Genomic DNA, 7,057 nt, shown 5'->3' with positions numbered 1-7,057 from the left:
ATGAAAATTCATGTGCATTATACACACACTTACTGTGATAAAGTATTTTCACATAGCATCGAAAAAAAAAATGTGACCATTACGAATCTTGGTATTGAAATCTAATTCATACGTTTGGAAAATAATTCACGTGGATGTCTTTATGACTGCGTAATTTATATCTTCTCTCTTGTTTTATGTAGATGGCTGATCCAACTCGACCTGAGTTTGACATCTTGGATTCAGAAGGACTTGAGTACCATCGTTGGGTTTCCGATATGGAAACTGCCTATGGGGCAAAAGACTACACTGCCACCATTACTGATCCCACAGATGATGAACTATCTAATAAGGTGAAAGCCGATGCCTTAATTTTTCTGAGGCGACATATTGATCCTAGCCTACTCTGGGAGGACCTTCAGTTGAAGACACCCAAAGCACTGTGGGATGCCCTTAAAGGACGTTTTGGGAACATTCACGATACTTTGCTCCCAAGACTGGCTGTTCAGTGGAATGGAATCTGCTTGCTTGACTATAAAAAGGTCAATGACTTCAACAATGACATGTTGCGCTTAAAGGCACGTCTCAATTTCTGTGGAAGGGAAATCACAGAAGATGATATGATCTACAAGACTCTTACCACCTTTCCTAATTCAGCTTTTATACTAGCGAACCAGTATCAGTTGGATTATGACAACAAAAGAATCACAACCTTCAATAAGTTGATAAGCCTACTGCAAGTGGCTGAGAGACAAAATAAGATTCTCTTGAATAACAAAGCCAGGCCCACTGGGACAAAGAAAATTCCCGAGGCTAATTATGGAAAAATGAAAGGTGGAAATAACTCCAATGCAAGAGGGTTTAGACGTGCTGATCCCTACTCACGTGTCAACCATGCACCACGTGGAAAGGGACATGGGGATCATGGAAACAAGATGCAAAAGGAAAGAGTTGACAATGAACCATGCTATAAGTGTGGATTCATTGGGCATTGGTACAAGAACTGCCAAGCAAACAACAGAGTAGCAGCCAATTACAAGAGGTATATAGAGTTTAAAGAACAAGTGGCTCACTATATGGAAGAAGAAGGTCATGACCTAGACGTCAACCTTACAGTTGCAGACTCCAATGACAAAGAGGAACTTGCTAAGTCAATGGATGCTCTCAATTTTGACTGATCTGCTTTATTCATTTTATTTTCCAAAAACAGTTGTGAAGGCATGATGCCTCATTTTTAATTAGACTATTCTTTGGTCTTAAAGTTTATTTTCAATCATGGATTGATGAATAAGATTTCTGAACAAGACCTTGATTTGATTATCGTTGGCTTATTAATAAATTTTGAATTTTATTCTGAAGCACTGAATTTATTCAAATTTATTTACTACACATATTTACATGGTTCGACATAGCACTATAGAGATGTAAAGCGATACATCTAGAGAAAAATTATTAGAATGAAAAGAATATCATTCTACGCAAATAGAAATACTCTAAAGAATATGAGTTATATTTTCTAAATACCTCCCATTTATTTGTAGGAATGAATGGAGGAGAACTTGAGTGCTTAATTGATAGTGGGACTACCAACACAATATTAAGAAATAGGCAATTATTCATTGAACTAATAGCCTATAATTCCTCTGTTACTACGATGATTGGATTATCACAACTAATAAAAGGGCGAGGAACTGCCAAATTTTTGCTGCCTAATGGTGCAACAGTTCAAGTCAGAGACGCTCTATATGCACCAAGAGCTGATCGAACCTTGTTAAGTTTCAAAGATATTTGTGCCAACGGTTATCATGTAACAACACACCGTGAGAATGGAACTGAATACCTTGATATTAACTCTAATGAATGTGGAAGGAAATGCATTTTAGAGAAACTTATGAGTCAATCTAGTGGACTGTACCTCACTACGATTTGGATCATTGAATCCTATATTGCCACCAACAATGAAATGTGGGACCCTGACTCATACAGGCTTTTGCATGACCGCCTATGGCACCGAGGTAGTGACATGATGATCCGTATTTTTAAAGAACTCACACGGACATCCCTTCTTTCGAGTGAAAAATAGGAGAAGAATCCGCCACACTGCAAGGTGTCGGTTCTAGTATGGCTCAAATGCAGCCATTACCTTCTGAAGTACCAGAAGCACTACCTCCCTCCCATTATGCCTCATTGACTATCTCAAAGGCACATCACTCGTTTTGCAAAGCCTGCTCTTTAGTAAAAACAGGATCGAGACCTTCCTATGCTAAAGATACAAAACAAAACATTCCATTCTTACAAAGGATACAAGGAGATATTTGTGGACCTATCCATCCAGAATATGAGCCATTCAAGTACTTTATGGTTCTGGTGGATGCTTCGCCACACTGGTCACATGTCGTTTTATTGTCCACAAGAAATGCTGCATTTGCAAAACTCCTAGCATAGATTATACGTTTAAGGGCTCACCACCCTGATCACCTCATCAAGTCTATAAGGCTTGATAACGTTAGAGTTTACATCAAAAGCATTTGATGATTATTGCATGTCTATCGAGATTGATGTAGAGCATCTTGTACCCCATGTGCATACACAAAATGGTCTCGCAGAAGCCACCATCGAAAGGCTACAGATGGTGGCTAGGGCATTGGTTATGCGCCCCAACCTGCCTATATTTGCCTGGGGTTATGCAATATTGCACGCAGCTTTACTTATTCGTTTAAGACCCACAGCTAGCCAACCATTTTCTGCGTACCAGTTGGTAATTGGATATGAGCCTGACACCTCACACTTACGCATATTTGGTTGAGCAGTATATGTGCCTATTGCGCCCCCACAGCGCACCACAATGGGTCCTCAGAGACGATTACGTATTTATGTTGGATACGAATCCCCAACAATTATCCGCTATTTGGAATCTTTGACAGGCGATCTCTCTACTGCTAGATTTGCGGATTGTCACTTTGATGAGGCAGTCTTCCCGTCATTAGGGGGAGATAGGAAAAAGGATTTTCCAAGGGAGCGACAGGAATTGTCGTGGTTTGTCCCCACTCTGTCTCATCTTGATCCCCGCACTTCATAAAGTGAAAGTGAAGTGAAAAGAATAATCGATCTTCAGAACGTAGCAGATTCGATGCCTGATGCGTTTACTGATATCGTAAAAGTGACGAGATCACATATACCAGCTGCAAATGTGCCTGCAAGGTTAGAAGTCCCCAACAAGGGCATGGTGCCGCAGATAGAGGCACTGCAACCGCACTTAGTGGAGGTGTGGTTGAGGCCGTGGCTCCCCAAGGAAGAGGGGGAGGTCACTTGGTTCGATTGACACTCACCCAAGGAAGAAGAGGGTGAGTAAGGCACAAACCAATCATCAATGTATAGAATCTCTCTCATGAGATTGTCTCTGATTATAGTTATGTCCATGAATCAATACTGGAGGACGCTCCGATGTTTGAAATGATTCCAGAGAACAAAGAAATCTCAAAAGATTACGAGAGTGCGTATGAGTTGATAGAAAGATCTTCCATACACATTGATGATATATACTGTTGCTCAAGGAATCATAGAGCACGATGATATCGAACCACGCTCTGTTGAAAAATGTCAACAAAGAGCAGATTGGCCTAAATGGAAAGAATCAATCCAGGTAGAATTAGATTCTCTGACAAAGAGACAGGTATTTGGTCAGGTAGTGCTAACCCCACCAAGTGTAAAGCCTGTAGGACATAAATGAGTCTTTGTCAGAAAGCGTAATGAGAAGAATGAAGTCCTGAGGTACAAGGCTCGCCTTGTGGCGCAAGGTTTCTCACAACGCCCTGGAATTGACTACGAGGAGACATACTCTCCCGTAATGGATGTTATAACGTTCCGCTACTTAGTTAGCTTAGTAATTTCCGAAGGACTGGAAATGTAGCTTATGGATGTGGTTACTGCATATCTCTATGGGGATCTAGATTCAGAGATATATATGAAAAGTGCCTAATGGCCTTACATTACCCAAGTCAAGTGACTCTAAACCACAGAGTGCGTTTGCAATTAAGTTGAAACGCTCACTTTACGGATTGAAACCATCCAGACGGATGTGGTATACCTGTCTAAGTGACTACTTGATTGGGAAGGGATATAAGAACGATGAATTATGCCCCTGCGTATTCATAAAGAAAACAAGTTCCGGATTTGCAAATTGTAGTAGAATATGTCATAACTGGTACTCTTGATGAAATAAGAGAAACTGCGAGATACTTGAAATCTGAATTTGAGATGAAGGATCTTGGGAAAACTCGATTCTATCTAGGTCTTGAACTAGAACACCGAGTTTGTGGAATATTAATCCACCAGTCTGCATATGTCCAAAAGTCAGGCGATATAACATGGACAAAGCACATCCTACTAGCACTCCCATGATCGGTCGAAGTTTGGATGCAAGGAAAGATCCATTTCGTCCAAAGGAAGATGACGAACAAGTGTTGGGAGCTGAAATTCCCTATCTAAGTGCAATAGGCGCATCATTGTACTTAGTCCAATTTACTCGACCAAACATTGCATTCTCAGTGAACTTGTTAGCTAGATTTAGCTCAGCGCCAACGCAGCGTCACTGGAGTGGTATCAAGAACATTTTTGATACCTAAAAGGAACCATTGACTTGGGACTGTTCTTTCCCTACAGAGAGACAAGAGGGACCGCAGATGGAACTGTAATTCCTAAAGGAAATGTTGATAGCGAAAACGCCACTCACTATACTAAAACGCCAAATGACGTTTTGAATTGTTTTGCTGATGTTGGATACGTATCTGACCCACATATTGTTCCCAAACTGGTTATGTATTTACCAATGGGAACACAACGATATCTTGGAGATCAACCAAGCAAACCTTTGTGGCTACCTCCTCGAACCACTCAGAGATCATTGTTCTACATAAGGCGGTTCTTGAGTGTGTATGGTTAAGAACTATCATTGCACATATTCGAGGGACTAGTGGTTTGAGTTTTACCACTGAAGAGCCTACTTGCATTTACGAACACAATGCAGCTTACATCGAACAGATGAAGCTAGGTTATATTAAGGGTGATAACACAAAACACATATCGCCAAAGTTGTCCTACAATCAGCAACAACAGACTCTCCTCAAGATTCAAATGAATCAAGTAAGGTCTGAGGAGAATATGGCAGATTTGTTCACCAAATCATTGCCTAAGGACACATTTGAGAAACATGTGAAAAGCATAGGAATGCGAAGACTTTCCAAGCTCCCTAGATTAATGTAAGTATCAGGGGGAGGTGTAGACGTCAGGGGGAGTCTAATACACACATGTCATTCTCAAATGTAGAAGGTGCGTTGTGCTCTTTTCCTTCGACCAAGTTTTATTTTTGTCCCACAGGGTTTTTATTGTTACTTGGCAAGGTTTTTAGTGAGGCAACAACTCATGCACTATTTCGTCTTTGACTTGGCACAAGGGGGAGTGTTAAAGGAAAAGCACATTATGTGCCTTCGTCTATTCGTCAAAGAAATAGACGAAGAGAGAATCAAGCAATTACAAATCACAGCTCAATCAGCATTTAGTATCATAAATGTAATTGATATTTCCGTTGTAATCTTATCCCTATATAAAGGGGTTATGAATGAAATGAGTAGACCAATTCCAATCTATTTTTACTTCTACATGGATTTAATTGTTTGTTAAAAAAAAGTAATGGTGAAATTTTATTTATGACTAATTTACTGTCGAGGTGAAACTTTCCACCGACACATACCAATCAATCTTTGGGGACCCTCAATGTTTGCACCAACTTTAACTTTACCATCGATAATTGGATGCTGACTCCGTTCACTGAACGAAAGAACCAATCATTTCTCCTCTGGCAGGTCTATGGAGCCCAGCAAAGGTAAAAGCGGGAAATTATTGGTGCTATCGGGTCCTATACTCCCAAGGTTCAAAATCTCTGCGATATATCCCCCGATATCTCCTTTTTTCGACGGACCGATATATTTATGGGGGTAAATATCTTATCTGTCACCGTTTCTGCGAAATTTCTCCGACATCGTCAAATATCCCCGATATATTAGATATTTGTGATATATCCCGATAAAGTGAAGAAATATCTGTAAAATTTGAGGTTAAAAAAAAAAAAAAAAACTGAGTAATTCTCTACGTTATAAAAAAAAATAATAATAATGATTATATATATAGACTACGTTATAGTACTTCTAAAAAAAATCAAACATATATAATATATATAAGTATATAACAAACTGCAACCGACAATTCTCTATTTTTCTCCCATTTTCTCCTCTTTTCTGTCGTCCCCTCCGGCCCTCCCCACCTTTTCTTCCCTTTTCTTCTCTTTTCAAATGGTTAATGTAGATTGTATGCTTTAGAGATGCAAAGGAATCATTTGGGTCAACCATAGCAAGAAAAACAAGAGAAACCAAAAATACAGGTTTGTGGTATATCCGTATATGTATACATTAAAACACACACATACACACACATATAATTTCTTTAATAGAAAATGTTGATCTATTATAGTAGTAACTCATTGTAGTAGCTTTACAACTGATTGGTGGACACAATTTGGGTATTCTGCACCAAACATGCAGAAAATTGCAATGCGTATTTTGGCACAAACGGCTTCTTCTTCTGCGTGTGAGAGAAATTGGAGTACATTTGCTATTATTCATACCAAGCAAAGGAACCGTTTGGCATATCAGAAGTTGGAAAAGCTTGTATACTGCTACTACAACATGAAGCTGCGGCTGCTAGATAAACAGGCAAAGAATAATGTGGTCAATGAAAACAACTATATAGATCTACTTCATGTTGCAAGCGAGCCGCTTGATAATGGCATTGATCCACTTCATGATTGGATTATGCCTGCACACCTCGATGATGAAGCTGGAAGACATCTTCCACAAGTTGTAGAAACTGCAACTAATGCTGGAATCAACGTAGAGAGAGTCTTATCTGAAGAAGTTGTTAAAAACCCAGAAGATAATTCAGATAGTGATGATGCGTGGGGTGGTACAGCAACTCCAGATAGTTCTGATGATGGTGGAGAGGGTGGAAGCAGAACAGGTGGTGG

The sequence above is a fragment of the Rosa chinensis genome, chromosome 5, assembly GCF_002994745.2.
Source record: "Rosa chinensis cultivar Old Blush chromosome 5, RchiOBHm-V2, whole genome shotgun sequence".
NCBI classification, from domain to species: Eukaryota; Viridiplantae; Streptophyta; class Magnoliopsida; order Rosales; family Rosaceae; genus Rosa; species Rosa chinensis.
The sequence above is the reverse complement of the archived record's forward strand: the minus strand, read 5'-3'. Positions refer to the sequence as shown.